At 53.5% G+C, this 16,673-nt stretch overlaps 1 long non-coding RNA gene across 1 annotated transcript; it reads left to right on the top strand.

The window, feature by feature from the left end:
- The first annotated feature begins 5,879 nt into the window (after window positions 1-5,879).
- On the top strand, window positions 5,880-11,858 carry LOC101671626. Its single transcript, XR_200980.2, has 3 exons — window positions 5,880-6,318; window positions 10,466-10,650; window positions 11,124-11,858. It is a non-coding gene; the product is annotated as an uncharacterized LOC101671626 (long non-coding RNA).
- Window positions 11,859-16,673: the final 4,815 nt, after the last annotated feature.

Consider the following 16,673-nt stretch of genomic DNA (forward strand, 5'->3'; position numbering starts at 1 on the left):
CCCATTCTGGAATCCTGTGGGTAAGAGATGTGTACCACTGTCCAGGCACATTCTGCAAATAGCTCAGAGCTAAGATAGGGGAGATGGAGGCCTTCCTGTGCTTTTTTCCTTCACAAGCGAACTCCTGTTTACCCTTCCAGACCTTGCTCAAGTGGCCCCTCCTCTGCCAAGCCTCCCCTAACTCCGTTCCCTGCTGCCCCTGAGCTTCGCCCAGCCCTCTGCAGAGAGCCACCCATAATCAGCCCTGGCTCGCGGAGTGTGATCCACGGAGGAGACAGCAACAGGGGACCTCAAAGGAAGGTCGTAGAATGAGGCAGGACTGGAGCCCGTCTCAGTCCAGGCTCCTCCAATAACAGGCCTGGTGACGAGTCGAATGCCCGTTCACTGGGAAGTGTCCAGGGGGCATTTGTGAGGTAGCCAATGAAAGGGGAAGTATCAAGGGAGCTCACATCTAGGAAACAAGCTGGAAGCTTCTGGAAAGTCTTGGGAGACAGTGTGGAGCACAAGCTTTGGGGTTACCCACCCTGCTGGGGGCTGGCAGGGAACTGATGCACCATTGCCCTCAGCAGTCACTGGTTGGGGACTGGCCCTAGAGACTTCTGGCCAGTTGCGTGTCCAAGAGAAAGTCCTTGGGGCCACCAGACACGGAGGCTGGGAGCTGGAAGCTCGGTGGCCAGAGGGGATGCGGGTGCTGCTTCTGCCCCCGAGCCTCGCAGGAAGTCCTGTCTGCAGGCAGAATTGTGCGGTCAAAGAGCTGGGACTTCAGGAGACAGGAGCTGGGGGCACATGTCCGGTCCTGTCCTGTGTCTTGGTGACCACAAAACGGTTCCCTGCAGAGAGGTTGGTCCAGCACGTCGGCCGGGATGACACACCCTTCTCTCCCAGTGCCCGCTTCCACTGCCTCTGGTTTAGAGGCTGCCTTGGGCAAGGGTCCTGGGTGGCCGATGGGAGTGTTATCAATGAACAATCTGGGAAGAATTTCTTCGTCATCCTCCCTCGTGTCTGCTTCCGAGACACAGGGTCCCCTCTGCACCCTGACACTTGCCAGTGTTCTGTCGCACTCTGGGGACCAGGCTGCCTGCTCCTGAGAGACGCTTCTCTGCTCCCCTTCCAGCAGGAGCAGCCTGGCTGCCTCGAGCACCCCATCTGCGAATCACCCCTCCCCTGTGTGTCGCCACCATTACAGTGAGGACCTCAGGGCAAGGACTGGACAGAAAGACATTCGGGATCCAAGGGCCTGCCACAGAGCACCACATGGGCAACTGAATGGTGACCAACCCCCAATGCGCTGACCAGATCTGACATTCTCAGTGGGGTGACAGCACCCTCAAGGGGTTAAAATTAGCTCTGGGAGGAGGGCACAAAGCCGTCTCAGCTATCCTGGTGGCCTGCGTCTATCACAAAGCTCAATGCTACCTGCTACCCGACAAAATCGTATTCCCTTGTATTTAGTTTCATGGGGGCTGGGACGATTATTTAAAAAACGTCTAAAAAGCCTCCTCAGATAGGTGATAATGGAAAAAAAAAAAAAAGGTGAGAAACGCTGGACTTGAGGGAGACTGTGTGATACCAGCTCACATCCACCCATTCATAGCTCCGCACGGATCACACTGACTGACTGGAGAGAGGAACCTGAGCTGGGGCCCCGATCTGCGGGACGAGGTGTCTGTTAGAGAAAAGGAGGAAGGCGCTTTCGGACCCAGGCCTCCCCGGCATGGGAATGGGTGGGTGTCTCAGCCCAGGAGCCCCCATGTTTGCAGATCTGAAGGGCCACAGGGAACCTGAGAGATGCCCCCTCCTGCCCCCTGATCTGTTCATTCCTGCCGAAGCAGCCCGCAGCCTTGTGCCACGAGAGGGGGCGGGTTCCACGTTGTTCCTCCTCCAGCTGGCTTTCCAGTGTCCCGGAGTTCTTGTTTCTGTTGCCAGAGGACCAGAGGTAATGACTGTCCCCAGGGAGACAACACATGAGACTTGACTTTCTTTCCCGGCAGTTGGAACGTTTCATCTAACTTTCTGTTGCCTGCGCTGGGGGTCGGGGGGGCCACCATGCCCTCCTCGGGTCAAAGCACAGCTCTCCCTCTGGCGGGCTCCATGGCCTGTGGTGAGCCACCTCACTGGCCGTTGTCAGTAAAGGTGTGAGAGGACAGTCACCCAGGGAGGGCAGGTAAGGGCAGTCCTCCCCTGCAGCTCACCTGTGGGCGTGTGCCTCTGCAGACCGTTAGGTTCCCCTTGGGCTGCGGTCTCCCTGCTTCTCTGCAGGGGCCAGACCATGGGGCTGGACCATGGGGCAGAAGGGGTGTGGCAATGAGGTTTGTGCGAGCTAGCCTGGGAACCCGGCAGCTGACTCACCAACACAACTTGGGTGCCCAGGGCAGAACTGGGGCTGGGGCTGTTTCCTGCCGGGGCCAGGCCACGCTGGGGACTCCCGTGTGGATCTAGTCTCCTCTGAAGCCGGCAGGCCTGCACCCCACTGACCACTGGACAATGGGGAGCTGGAAGAGACTGGTGTGGACAGGGATGGGATCGTCTCCTCTTCTTGCCTTCCTGGCCCCACATGGACCCGCTGCGTGACCCTGGGCAAGTCCTCAAGCTTCCCCGCACCCCTGGAAACGAGCAGCTGTGCTGGGTGGCCTCCTCTGGCCGAACCCCGTGATCCAGAGGCAACCCGATTCTCCACTGCTGCTGAACGGCTGCATCTGTGGGGCCCAGCCCTGAGCTCTGGTCTCTGGGAATTTGGCCTCTTGGGTGGCAGATGTGACTGCTGGGGAGAGACCCCTTGGTCTCTGTGGTCTGGCAGCCCTTATGCCAGTCCCAGGGCTATGCGGTTTCTCTACCTCCCCTCCAGCTCTCTCCCCCGCCCTTCCTCTCTACCTGCCCCCTCCCTGTCACCCCCAATCCACCCTGTTAATGAGTCCCAAGGAGATGCTGTGTGCTGGGGTTGCATTTCGCGTTGGCAGACGAGAGGCCCTGAGAGCCCCTGGCAAGTGTGGCTCTGCTAAGCGAAGCCCTGACTCATGGTTTCCATGGCAATGGCACTCTCGGTAACAGCCTTGGCTTGTTGCCAGGGCAGATGACAATCGTGACAGCCCATCAGCCCTCGTCCAGCTGTGCTTGCAGCCAGAGGGGACAGGATGCTGAGTGGGGGGCGGCTGGCTCTCCTGCCCCTCTCTCTGCCCAGCCAGGGTTCAGCCTGGAGCACTGAGCCCCGGAAGGCCACTTCTCTGGCCTGGACAACCTCAGCAGCGATGCGAGGGCTTAGAAGGGGTCCCAGATGGGGACAGGACACAGGAGCAGGCTTATTGTCCCGACACGGCCCAGTGTTCCTGTAGCACCCAAGTTTGCAGTCTCTTGGGGTCCTGCTGCTTCTGACAATTCCGCAATTCTTTGTTCCAAATATTGAAGAAAGGACAGCAGATTAGAGAGGTTGGAAAAGAGAGCCTCCCCAAAGAGCATCCTACCCCAGTGCCTTGATTAAGGTGCTTCTTAGGGTCATCTCCCACTGATGTTTCACAAGTGGTTTTCTGCAGATTTCAGCCCCGAGGGAGGTGGAGGGTGAATCCTACAATTTCCTTTCTCCACTGCCAATTAACAGACTGCCCCAAACAGCCAGCCTATTATCGATGATATTGACAGCCCATTATGCTGGGCTGGCTGGGCTCAGCAGGCCAGTTCTTCTGATTCCACTGCAAACCTCCAGCTGGGCTGCTGTCATCTGTGGGCTTGATTGGACCCTGAGACAGCTGGGCTTCTCTCTGTTCCATGCAGTCCAAGAGTGCCTCTTGGGTCATCTCCCTGGAGGGGACCTGGGTTTTGGAGATGGGGCACAGAACTCCCCAAGGTGCAGGATCCAGGAGGAAGCAGCTGACGCCAGCAACCCTTTGACAGGCCAGACCTGGAACCGGCACGTCTCTGCCACAGTCGAATCACGGGGTTGGCTCCAAGGGGGAAGGACCGCATGAGGGTGTGAACGCCAGGAGGCCGTGGTTCACAGGGGCCATCTTAGAAGCCTGCTCCATTGCTCCCACCCATGGATAGGAGAATGGGGCGCAGGTAGCTCATGTGATTTAAATCTTGGTTCAATGAGCAGTGTCCTTAGAAGAGACCCAGAGGCACGCACTTGCACATAGGCTTGACAGAGTTCAAAAGCTAATGTCCGGAGCAAGCTGGCTGTGCAATGCGGAGGCAACTCCAGATTGCCCACGTTCCCAACACAAGACTCTGCCATATCTTTAAGACCTTTGGGGCAGCCAGTGGCAGTATTTCCTGTAGTGCTCAGAGGAAAGGGCAAAGTTGGGGATGACAGGGTGGATTGTCACTGGATGTGTGGCTTTGGGTCTCCTCGGCCTTCTGGGCTCTCAGGGCTGTGGCTGTTGGCTCACAGAGAGCCCTGGCCACTGGTGCAGCTCTGTGCAGACCCTGTGACTCACTTGTACCATGGGACCCATCCCCCTACCCACTAAGGCCCTCAGAGTCCTGGAGGTCCTCAGATGCCCCTGTAAGGAAGCATCTGCTCTCTCCTTCTCATTCTCCTGCTCTCTTCTTCCTCCCCTTCTGCTGCTCGTGAAGCCACAGGAAGCTGCTACTGCCTTGGGTGGCCCTCATTCCATCGGCCTCCTGTGGGCCCTGGGGGCTCCAGCAAACCCAAACCCCACAATATGTCTCAGTGACTTCCCACACTGTAGAGGTCAACTTCTCTCTCATGCCTGAGCCCGACGTGGGCTGGATGGGTGCTCGGCTCCACACAGTCATGTGGGGGCCCAGGCTCCTTCCATCGAGTGGCTCCAATCTCCCCTGGAGCCCGGGGATCCGGGAAAGGAGGGAGGGTAAAGGAGGATTTGACGGGCCGGACTCGAAGGCTGGGAAGTGTAGTTCAGCTATGTGTCCAAGAGGCACATGCTAGAGCGTCTCTGCTCTGATGCATGCAGATTTCTGCATGCCAAAGCAGAGATGTGGACATACCTGGAGGAGAGGGCCAAAGGGTGAGTCCCAGAGAGAGCTGGAGGGGAGAAGCCATCCCTGCAGGAGACATAAGACCTTGCCCTCTCTCACCACAGGCCTGTGGCCTGGGAGCCTGTGGCTGGTGCTCAGAGCAAGCTGAATTTGCCCACTAGGCTTCCCTTCCTGGCTTGGGAAGGCCTAGCCTGCTGCCCTGTGGGACTCACACACTGGGCTTGGTGGCTCGGGGAGGCAAACCTAGACCCCAGACCAGGGCTGCCATTTCCAAGCCCTGGACAAGACTGCCTGTCCACTGTCTTCCCCGCAGCCCATACAGGTCTCACCAGCCTGCTCCACACACCAAAGTCCCTGGAGTTCCCCGTCGGGTTCGAGCCTGACCCTGGACTCCAGCACAGGAATGGAGTTCACTCCGCTATCTCCCTGGAATCAGTTGGCATTCGGTCCTGGATATGAGCCCCGGTCTGTGTGTGCAGCGTGGGGGCTGGAAATGAACATTCCTCCCCAAATAATAACATCAGCAACAACCTAATTCAAACCAAAGCTGTGCGTGCTGAGAGCTTTCAGCACCTCCCTGAGAGGGCTGGAAACTGGGCCAACACTTGTGGGTAGAGCCGAGCCTCTCGGGGGTTGGGCAGGTCACAGCTGGCCGAGAACAGGGGGGCGCAGATGTGCAAGACAGTGGAGGGACCGCACCCACTGTTCAGGCCCTCGGGAGATACTGCTGGTGTCCGCTATCTAGACAGCGCCGCTCCAGGGTGCTGGTGGGTGTGCTGCACGGTAGCCTGCTTCTGGGGCTGGACCAGCTCCTGGGCTTTTGGGCCAGCAGCATTCATTGAGCCCAGGGCTAAGAATCTGCCCAGGGGACCCGTCACACTCATGGGGGATGGGGGTGCACCTCAGCTCCTGTCACCCACCTTCCTTGGGTTCTGGATCTCAGGGACTGCATGATGGGGTGGGGTGGGGTGATTAGTACAAGTTCAAATCCTTGCCCTACCTCTTCTCTGTTGTGTGACCCTGAGCCAGTCTCCCAACCACTATGAACCTTGATTTTTTCATCCATAAAGTGGGGACAGTAGCAGTTACCTTGAAAGATGGTCTTGAGAGATTAGAAATCCCACGTAAAGCATCAGCGCCTAGAACACTCCAGAGAGCATGGCTACTGTTGTCATGGCGATGAAGATGCTTCGGGGACAGAGATGGCTCTCAGACCCGGTCCCCGCCATGCTCCCCTCCCCCATCTCCTGCCTGGCCCTGCCTAGCTGGATCCCAAGAAATGAGAGGAATGGGACCTGCCTCCTCCCAATTATCTTCGGAAGATCTTTTCGGATACTATATTCACCTTTCCCGGGTCTCATCAGCAAGGTGAGTTCTGGGGGCCACCCCAGGCTCAGAAACATTGGGATGGTATATCTCAATCATCAGGGAGCCTTTGTATGAAGATGGGAGCAGGCCCCACCAGGAGGCCCCCCAAAGCTGGTTCTTGGGGAGCAATGTGGGGGCACTTCTAATTCGATAAGCTCTCCAGGTCACTTGGAACCACTGGCCAGGTGACAGCACAGGGTTCTGCTACACTACACTGGCTGAGATGTTCCACACCTTTAGGATATACTCATCCCTCAAGCAGAACAGCAGACTGTCGCTGTCCTGGGACAGCTCCTGAGGATTATCCCACCCTCATTGTGCAAAGAAAACTGAGCACCAGGGACAGGGAAGGACAGGCTTGAGCCACAGTTCATGGTCTCAGCTCCATGGACACAGAGCTGACTGTTCCTCCCTCACGGTCCTCAGTCCAGACCCAGTGCCCCCTGCTCTGCCCCCTCTGTCCCTACATGTGCACCGACGGGTCTGTATACTGCTCACACCCTCCGCCAGCCTCCGACACAGCCGGACACAAAGAACAGAGGCAGCAATGTGACCTTCTTGTGTGGCACTGGTCTTGATGCCTCCCTAGAGCACTTAGTTCGAAAGACAGTCTCCGCGACCAGTGCCCCCAGGCTCTCTCTGCCTGGTGGTTACTGAGACAGACCGGGATTTTTCTTGCAGACCCCAGGGTGGGCTGCCTCAGCGCGAGGACACTGCGACTACAGGTTCTGGGTTTGCTCAGACACGAAGAGGGTGCTCATTCCAGAGAGCAAAGCCCCTACTAGCGAGTTGATTTATTCTTTTTTTGTGTGTGCAAAATACAGACAAAATGTGCTGTTATGACCATTTTGGGGGGTGCAGGTCAGTGGCACTCAGCACGCTTACACTGCTGTGCTACTACCACCACCGTCCCCATCTCTAGAAGCTTTTCATCTTCCCCAAAATGAAAGTGTGCACCCACGGACTCCCGCTGCCTGTCTCCTCCAGCCCCGAGTAGCCACCATTCTCCTTCCTGCCTGCATCCGACAACTCCGGGGACCCAGATGACTGTAATCATGCCAGCGATGTCTTTCTGAGACTGGCTCATTCCCCCAGCCTCATGTCCTCGAGGTTCATCCCCCGTAGAGCACGTGTTGGCATTTCCTTCCTTTTCAAGGCGGAATAACCTTCCATTATGTAGACAGACCACACAGTTCGTTTATCCGTTGGTCTGTTGGACATCTGGGTTGCTTCCCCTTTTTTGGCTCCTGTGACTAACAGTACTAGGAGCAAATATTTCTTCAAGTTCTCACTTTTAGTCCTTTTGGGTATGTCTCTGGAGGTGAAGTGGTGGGGCACACGTTGATTCCCTGCTTACCTCTCAAAAGGAGCGCCATTCTGTTCCGCCACCACCCATTCAGTGGTGGCGGAACCACTGCAGGGGACATTACAGCGGACAGCAAGGGGCAGATTCAGAGGTAGGGGGCCCGGGCATCATATGGAGGTGCTGGGGAGCTAATGGCACCCCAAATTCATCCCTACTCTCCACCTTCTCCCAAGCAGCTTCAGCGCGCAGCCATCTCTAGATCCCCTGGGCTCTCTCCGTCCCACAGGAGGCCTCTCATGGTTGGCCGGACCTCCTGAGAGATGAAGATGGTCCAAGAGCTCCCTGAGTGCTGAGGGCCAGCCAGGTGCTGGCCTGGGGGCCTCTCCCATCAGCCTGGGACCCCTCCCTGCCACGGCTGTACCGCCTTCTGGCGGGTGTCTCCAGGAGTCCAGGAGCCTCAGGCTTTCCAAACACAGGAGTCCTTTCTTCACTTGTGTACCCTCCAGCCAACCACCCACTCACAGATGGGCGCCATCCTCCTGAGCTCAAGCAAATGGTGCCCCTTCTCCCTCCCGAGGATCCTCTATCTCAGGCACCCCCAAGGACCTCCTGAAGCCCGGCTTTTCTTTCCCAGAATAACGACTTGAGTCTGGCCCAGTCGCAGGGACTCTATTCTCTGCTCCCCCAGACACACCTGGTTAAGTGTTGCTTTGTCTCGATTAACTGCCTGGTTCTGCAAACTCATTCTGCTATTCACACAAGTCCTTCCCACTCTCTGGCCTCAGTTTCCCTATTTGTAAGGTGAAGAGGGAAACTTCAGTTCTCTGTGATGTATCCTAGCTCTTTCTCTTTGACTAAATGACCTGACTTTTAATGATTATTATGTTTAGGATGATTTCATTTTTTTCAAGGTGAACTTTCACAATGGCATGACTCACCCAGCTTTCTACGGGCTGGCACAGTGTGACCTGCTCCGATGACTCAGGGTCACTCAGCATGGTAACGTTTCTGATGGGGTGCCGGTCTTCTCTGGGTGAAGGAGCTCCAAAGGCTGGTAGAGCTATGAGACAGAGGGTAGTGGCAGGAAGGAAAAAGAAAAGAACCAATGTCAGGAAATTACTGTGTGTCAAATTGTGCACCCCCTCTATCAGTGGTCCTTGGCTTTGTAACAAATTACCCTAAAAGTAGTAGTTTGAGACAACACATGTCTATTATTTCATATTTTTCTGTGGATCAGGGATCTGAGCACAGCCTAGCTGGGATGTTCAGCTCACAGCCTCTCACTGTGAGCGAGGTGTGGGCCAGGGCTGTGGTCCCATCCAAAGATTCAACTGGGGTGGGTCCACTTTCACATTCAGTCATTAGGCTGTTGGCAGGATTCCGTTCTTTGAGGGTCTCAGTTCCTTCCTGGCTGTTGACCAGAAGCTGCCCTCTCTTCTGTGCCATGTGGTCCCTCCAAAGGATGGTTTACAAGATGGCAGCTTAATTCCCTTGGAGCAAGGGAGGGACAAAAGTTGACAAGCAAGGTGGAAGTCACGGTCTTTTTGTATCCCAATCTTGGGAGTGAAAGCTCATAACTTTTGCCATATTCTTTTTCTTTCTTTCTTTCTTTTTTTAAAGAAGTGAGTCACCAGGTCCAGCCCACATGCAAGCAGAGGGGATTTCACAAGGGTGAAGCCTCATAGGCTCATAGGCTACACACCAATCTCTCCATCACGTAGAATTTATTTTATTTTATTTTATTTTTTAAGATTGTGTTTACTTATTTGACAGACAAAGATCACAAGGAGGCAGAGAGGCAGGCAGAGAGAGAGGGAGGGGGAAGCAGCCTCCCTGCTGAGTAGAGAGTCCGATGCGGGCCTCTATCCCAGTACCCTGGGATCATGACCTGAGCTGAAGGCAGAGGTTTTAACCCACTGAGCCACCCAAACACCCTCCTGTAGAATTTATTATCTTGAGATAAAGCTCCAGGCTATTTGCCGATGCATCCCAGTCCTGCAGGATTTGAACCCATGCTTGCTGGTTTTCAGGCCCATGCTCTTTTCTTTATTTCTACTGATTTATACTCAGCCATCAATGGGGGACTTCAACCTTCACAGGGCTCCTGTCCCCTCTGACCTCTGACCATCCCACACTTGCTACATCAGAATCTTCACGGCACATGTAACATTGAACGTACACTGGCCTGAGGTGGGAGCCAGTGCAGTAGTCTGGACCCCTTAAACTTTCATGCCACATAGTGCGTGTTGTGCAGGGGGCAGCCTGGCTGGGCCCCTCCAACTTCGCCATGGGCATGCTCTTGATCCACACATGGGCAGGACAGATTCATATGTGCTGGGGTCAACGGAAGAGCCCTGTGGCCAATGACATTTGGGAGCTGGAGGAGAGCCTGCTGATTTCCGTCTACTTTCTCTGAATACTCTAGAAACCTCATGTAAGTGTAGTAGTACAGTATTTGCCTGAGATCCAGGTTTACACAAGGCTCTAAACTGACTACTGGCTTATTTCACTTAGCATAATGTCCTCAAAGTTCATCCATATTGTGTCATGTGACAGGATTACCTTCCTTTTTAGGGCCGAATAATATTCCATTGTGGGGATGGACCACATTTTGTTTACCCACTCCTCTGCTGATGGACATGTGGGCTGCTTCCACCTTTTGGCTCTCGTGAATAATGTTGCTAGGAACATGGGTATGCAAACATCTCTCTGAGACCCTGCTTTCAAGTGTTTTGGGTAAATACCCAGAAGTGGAATTACTGGATCATATGGCAGTTCTATTTTTAATTTTTTGAGGAACTCATCCACTTATTCCATGCGTTGCCATTTATGAATTTGCAGGGGAACCAGGTGCATGCGGGAAGAGTCTAGCATTTCCTTCAAAAGGCGTTGGCAGCATGGCTCGGGGCCGTGGAGGTGGGCGAGGCCCATCTGCCTTCTCACTTTCTTCAGGCTTTGCTGGTGAAAGCGGACACTTTGATCTCATCAAATTTCCAAGGGAAAGAAGAAAAGGAGCTCTTTGCTGGGTAGGCAACATGACACAAAGCCTCCTCTGGAGATAGCTCATGATTTGGGGAAGGAGAGGGATGAGGGGGGTTGCCTTTCCTCCATTCTTGTACAATCCATGTCCTGAAGCCTCACCCCAAATGCTGGCTTGTGGCTTTTGAGATCCACCAGGCAGGATGGGAAGAAGCAGCAACTCTATTATTCAAAGTGTGGCTTAGTGGGGGCAAGAACACAGTTCAGGGCAGAATGAACACAAGAGGTGATGGCTGGGGCATCGTCGCTGTTAATGCGAGTCAAATTGTCTGGATTCAAAATAACTGTTTTCATAGACACAGGCCTCTGGGGCAGCAGGGGGTGGGGTGGGGTGTGTGGCCCTGCAATCCAATTTTTAAATGTTTAAAAAAAGGTCTTAGTTGTGTTTTGGGGGCATAATATTATAACAAATTTGCTGATGGTTTTAGAAAATATCTTCCAATTGATACACCGCATTCAGTTTCAGGGAAGACAAGGACAATCGTGTATGATGGGAAGGAAGGCCAGTGAAGATCCAAGAAGATCCCACTTTGGACATAACCAGCATAGAAAAAGCCTGTCTTGGGTTTGGGCAGATTTAAACATCTGTGGGGAAGATGGGAGACCACCAGAAAAATGGCCAGGAGCTGCTCCGAAATCTTGCTTTGCAATCAGTCTGGTGCACCAAGAAACCTCTCCGTTCTGATCCTTCTCAAGGTGCTGGGTCCTGAAGGGAGCCCAGGAGCCTGCTTCCTGCTTTGGGGGTAGTGCCCTTCCTGGGTAAACAGTCCTCTGGGAAGAAATCTCGCCAACAGGTTCAGGTCAGAAAAAGAAACTCAGAGCGGCAAAACTGATTGCCTCCCTGCCCGGTGACTCGGTGGACGCCAACATGGGCGGATGCAGGGCAGTGACAGCGCGATCCCAACGTGGGCGGGAGGTTCTACTAACATTCCATGATCCATACTGGCCATTGGCTGGAGCTGCAGGGCAGTGGCCCTGGGATTCCCGCCTCAAGGCCCCATTAGCCCATCACTGGATACTCTAGGGAGATCCAGGCTTGCATAAGGCTATAAACTGAATTACTTTCTCTCTGGAACAATCAACCATGAAGCCCAGGATGGCTTCCTGGTGGAGAGAAGGACTGACTGGGAAAAGATGCCAGAATTCTGCAGTGTTTCCTATACTTTGTCGCTGCTTACCTTCTCAGCTGCCCTAAATAAAGGAATCATACTCACTACTGCTTCCCAACCACCTTCAATATGTCTGGGGGGGGGGTCTCTATGCAGCATTTCATTTGGACTGAATTACGTAACCCCCAAATTCATTATGTCAAAGTCCTAACCCCAGGATCTCAGAATGTGACTGTATTTGAAGACAAGGTCTCTATCTGCCTTCTATCTATCTACCTATCCAACCATCCATCTATCTATTTATTTGTTCTTCTGTCTAGTAGGTTCCATGCCCAGTGTGGAACCCAGCACAGGGTTGAACTCACAACCCTGAGATCAAGATCTGAGCTGAGATCAAGAGTCAAATGCCCAACCGACCGAGTCACCCAGGAGCCCCAAAGACAGAGTCTTTAAAGAGGTGATAAAGTTAAAATGGAGTCATTAGGGTGGGCTTTGTAAGAGGAGATTAGACACACACACAGAGACCACATGAGGACACAGGGAGAAGACGGCCATGTATAAGCCACAGAGAGAGGCCTCTGAAGGAACTAGTTCTGCTGACACCTTGACTTTGGGCTTCCAGCCTCCAGGCTGTCCGAGAATACGCTTCGGTTGTTCGAGCCTCTCAGTCTGTGGTACTTTGTTAGAAGAAGGAATACATATTTTAACCACCAGAAGAGCCCAGGGAGGCGGGAGGAAGAGCTTTGGTGAGGTCAGACTCCTGTCCAAGATGGCCGGACAGTGCGAAAGAAGCCAGTTGCTGCTGCCTCCAACTTTCAGGCTCCAGCTGAGTTGGTTTGTTTCCTGGGATTGTTCCAGGCTGGTCAGGTGGCAGGTGGACTGGCTCACGTCTCCCTCCACTTTGACCTGTGGGTGAAGTTGTGTCTCCTCCTGCTATGCCCCAAAGCACTGTCTGTGTCCTCAGTGACCATTTGGGCCAGATCACTGCCTTTGCTGCTACCTGATTCGTGAACCACAGGCAGCAAGAAGGACAGCAGAACAGCCAGGCCAGGGTCGAGCCCAAATACGGCTTAGGTCTGGGAAGCACCAGTCAGAGGGTCCCTGGAGAATCCTGGGCACTTGATGGCAGCCAGTCGCATGGCTCAAAGGCTAGGGGATGGAGCCACAAAAGCCATGTCTCATCTCAGTGTGGGGGGATCTGTACCCACTGGAGGTGGTGGTGTGGGTACAACCAGATAGGGCCCATCTGAGGTCCATGCTGAGCCCTGCTGAGAAACGCCAGACCTCTAGAAGCTTGCTGTGAAAATTCCAAGTGCTTTCAAGTCCTACCTTAAGAAGTCTCTACTCGTGGAATTTATAGTTCACATTCATTTCTGGACCCCTCAGGAGTCACCCTGACAGACTCCTGCAGCTTGTGACAACATCCCAGGATAACTACCTCCCAGGAGCTCCAAACATTGTGTCTCCTTTCCAGAGACCCTAAAACCCCATCAGTAATCCGTGTCTCCATGCGTTCGAGAGAAGGCAGGGAACTCCTTTCTTTGTTTGGGTCATGTTATCTTATTATTTGTTTGCCTGGTTGCTTTGCCTCTGATTCCTGGAGACAGCATCATCGTGTGCACACTGGATAGGTGATTTCTTTTCTGGGCCTGGATGCTGGGTGGTAAAGTTAAAGACTGTGACTTCCCCTTGGAGAAGAGAGAGAATATCCACTGTGTTGCCTCAAGAAGCCGTCATAACACATCAGGCACAATTTTCTCTGCGGAGTTTGGAATGGAACAGAACTGCTTACACATTTGTATTTCAGTCAAGTGCAGACTGTTCTTTCATCTGTAATATCATCTTCAAATAGAGAGGAGACTCTTGGACATCCCCCTCTTCTCTCTCTCTCTCTCTCTCTCTCACACACACACACACACACACACACACACACACACACTGCAGGTGTTGAGGTTTTAAAAAAAGCGATGTGTTGGGCATCAGATCTAGCCAAGTTTGAACCTGGGGTCCACCAGCTACTTGTTATATGCATAACCTGACTTGAACAAAACTGACCTGACAATTAGCCTAAGTGGAAGATTTGCTGGAGGGACAGTTGAATGCACCTGGTTGAAGACCAGGTTGGAAACACACAGGAGGCAGGGACCATTGTGACAGCCTGGGAGAGGGCCGGTCGTGACTCAGGCCCGAGATAAGGCACTGTGCCACCACCTGAGCGTGACGAGACCCCAGAGCCAGACAGATGAGCCTGGTGGTCTTCCTCTGCCCCTGCTGAGCTGGGGAGCAGAGCTGGGGGGGTCCAGTGCCTTGGCAGTCAGGGTGGGAGGCAGGGACAGGCAGGGGAGGCGTGATGCAGGACTGACAAAGAAATGGCAAACGCCAACACAGTATGTGGCTGTCCAGAGCTCTACTGGAGGGTTCAGAATCTTGGCTCCATGGTGCATCTTGGGGGTCTGGAAAACTCTTGAAATGGCATGCAATGGAGCAAAAGGGGCACAAGAAAGAGCCTATGAAAGCGTGCAGCCTTGTGCCTCTTTGGGAAGAGCGTACCCATGGCCCTCATCAGGTTGTCAGAGCTGGTCTGTCGCTACCACTCTCCCCAAGGCTCAGAATCATTGCCTGAATCACCTCCACCACCACCTGGGGCCTTGCCTGCAGTGCACCTGTGTGAGGGCTCTGCCTGCCCCCACGTGCCCCCATACTCCATTCCTCACACAGCAGCCAGAGGAGCCCTTGGAAAAGCCACGGAGCTCAGAGCATGCCTCACTCCACCATGAGACACCCCCAACTCTTCCCTTTCTCTTAGCTAAAATCCGTACTTTCCTCCACGGACAGCAAGGCTCCTGAGGATCCTGCCCCTTCTCAATTTCTTTGCACCCTTTGTCCTACACTCTTTGCCCCCATCTTGGGGAGAACAACCCTGGCGTCATGGAGCTTCCCAGGACTGGGGACTTTCAGTGCTAAAACTGGGACAGTCCCTGCAGCCTGGGAGAGCTGGTGACCCTAGCTTCCTTCTCTCCTGCCCTTGGCAGTCTTGCTCCTTCCTCATTAATGACCAGCCACCCTACCCGCAACAACTTGGGCGCCCCTCATCTGTGCACCCACATGGCCTCATTCTTCCCGTCCTAACGCCCACCCTGCTGTACTGAAATTGCTTCTTTAATCATCTCTCTTCCTGCTGCCTTATTCACTGCAGCATCCCCGAACCAAGCAGATGATCTAAATTAGCTGAATAATGTGTGTGGTCGGGGCAGGAAGGAGCAGATGATTCTACGCAGAGCAACCCTCATGTCCCCTCTCTGCTTGGGGACCTGCTTTAGAGGGGGTAGCTCTCTAGTTCTGGGGTTGCTCAGGAACATCTGATGGCCAACAACAGAAGACAATTCTGAACACAGTAAGCCCCCCTCCTTATTAGGAGGCTTAAGGTAGCTCAGAGTTGAGGGGGAAGTAGGAAGGGGGTTCCCCACAGGAAAATCACCCAGCTGGCGTAGTATGGCAGGACTCATGTTTGACAACCTTGGGATTCAAATTTCGGGGATGGGGCGTCGGGTCAGCCTCTTGGGCAGAGTAGGTGGGGACATTGTGACTGACGCTCCCATGGTATTAGTCCATTGTGGACTTTTACACTATTAAAAATACCCCAAACAGGGAGCGCCTGGCTGGCCCGGTCAGTAGAGCATGGGACTCTTGATCTCAGGGTTTTGAGTTTGGGCCCCACATTCGGTATGTAGCTTATTTAGAGAAAAATGCCACAAACTGAGTAACTTATTATTAAATGTATTGTCTCACAGTTCTGGAGGCTGAAGTCCAAGATCAAGGTGTCAGCAGGGCCGTCTTCCCTCTGCAAGCCCTGCCGGAAGCCCGTTGCAGGCCTCTCTCCCAGCTTCTGGTAGTTTCCTGCTTTGTTGTAATATCACTCCAAGCTTCACGTGGTGGTCTCTCTGAGTGTGTGTGAGTGTATGTGTGTGTGTGTGTGTGTCTGTCTGAATTTCTCCCTTTTACAGGGACACCATCATACTGGATTAGGGGCCCAGCTACTCCAGTATGACCTCACTAAAATGAAGGACATCTGTAGTGTCCCTATTTCCAAATAAGGTCGCATGTTTAAGTATGGGGCGTTAAAGGACTCCAACATACCAATCTGGGGAGGGGGAGACAAGTCAACTTATAATACCCACCAAGGCAGATTACAGGGAACAAGGGGGCCCTTCATAACAAAGTGACGGTACCATCCCCCGAAGAAGGGAGAATGAATGCTGAGCTTGTCCAAGAGATCCCGTAGCCGATCAGGTGATCAGATGGCGGAGGGCCATGGTGTCAATCAACACCTTTCTCCCATATCTCAGGGTGTAAGAACACAGTCAAGTTCACCCGGGACACTCACTTAGCAGGCATTTACTGAGCACCTGGAGTTCTGTCCAGCTCTGTTCAGGCACTTGGGCTATAGCAGTAAAGAAGCCAGATGAAATCCCTGCCCTCATGGGGCTTCCACCCCCAAACCTCTGATGATCCCCCTCCAATGGGAAGTGGGGTCTCACCTTTCCCACCGGGGTCTTTCCTGCTGGAGTTTCAGTGCTCAGAGACGAGATCCCTACAACACCTCTCCTGGTGGGACAATGGCCACCTGACGTGTCAGGCCCTACCCCCACCTCCTCCATCTGGTGTCCCCCCCCACCCCTTATCTTTCTTTGTCTCTGGAACTAAAACAGGAGGTGAGTTTATCAGACACAAATTGCTCAAGGACCTCATTCATTTTGTGCAGTAATTAAATAGAAGCTGTTTGGAAATATGATTATAGATGGGCGCATCAAAGCAAATTAAATCTTTGAAGAGTAATGGCCTAATTAGCTTCCAGATTCTGCCATTAAAAAAAAAAAAATCCAAAGGCCCTATTGTCCCAA

The sequence above is a fragment of the Mustela putorius genome, unplaced genomic scaffold, assembly GCF_011764305.1.
Source record: "Mustela putorius furo isolate JIRA1106 unplaced genomic scaffold, ASM1176430v1.1 tig00000139_pilon_pilon_pilon, whole genome shotgun sequence".
Lineage (NCBI taxonomy): Eukaryota > Metazoa > Chordata > Mammalia > Carnivora > Mustelidae > Mustela > Mustela putorius.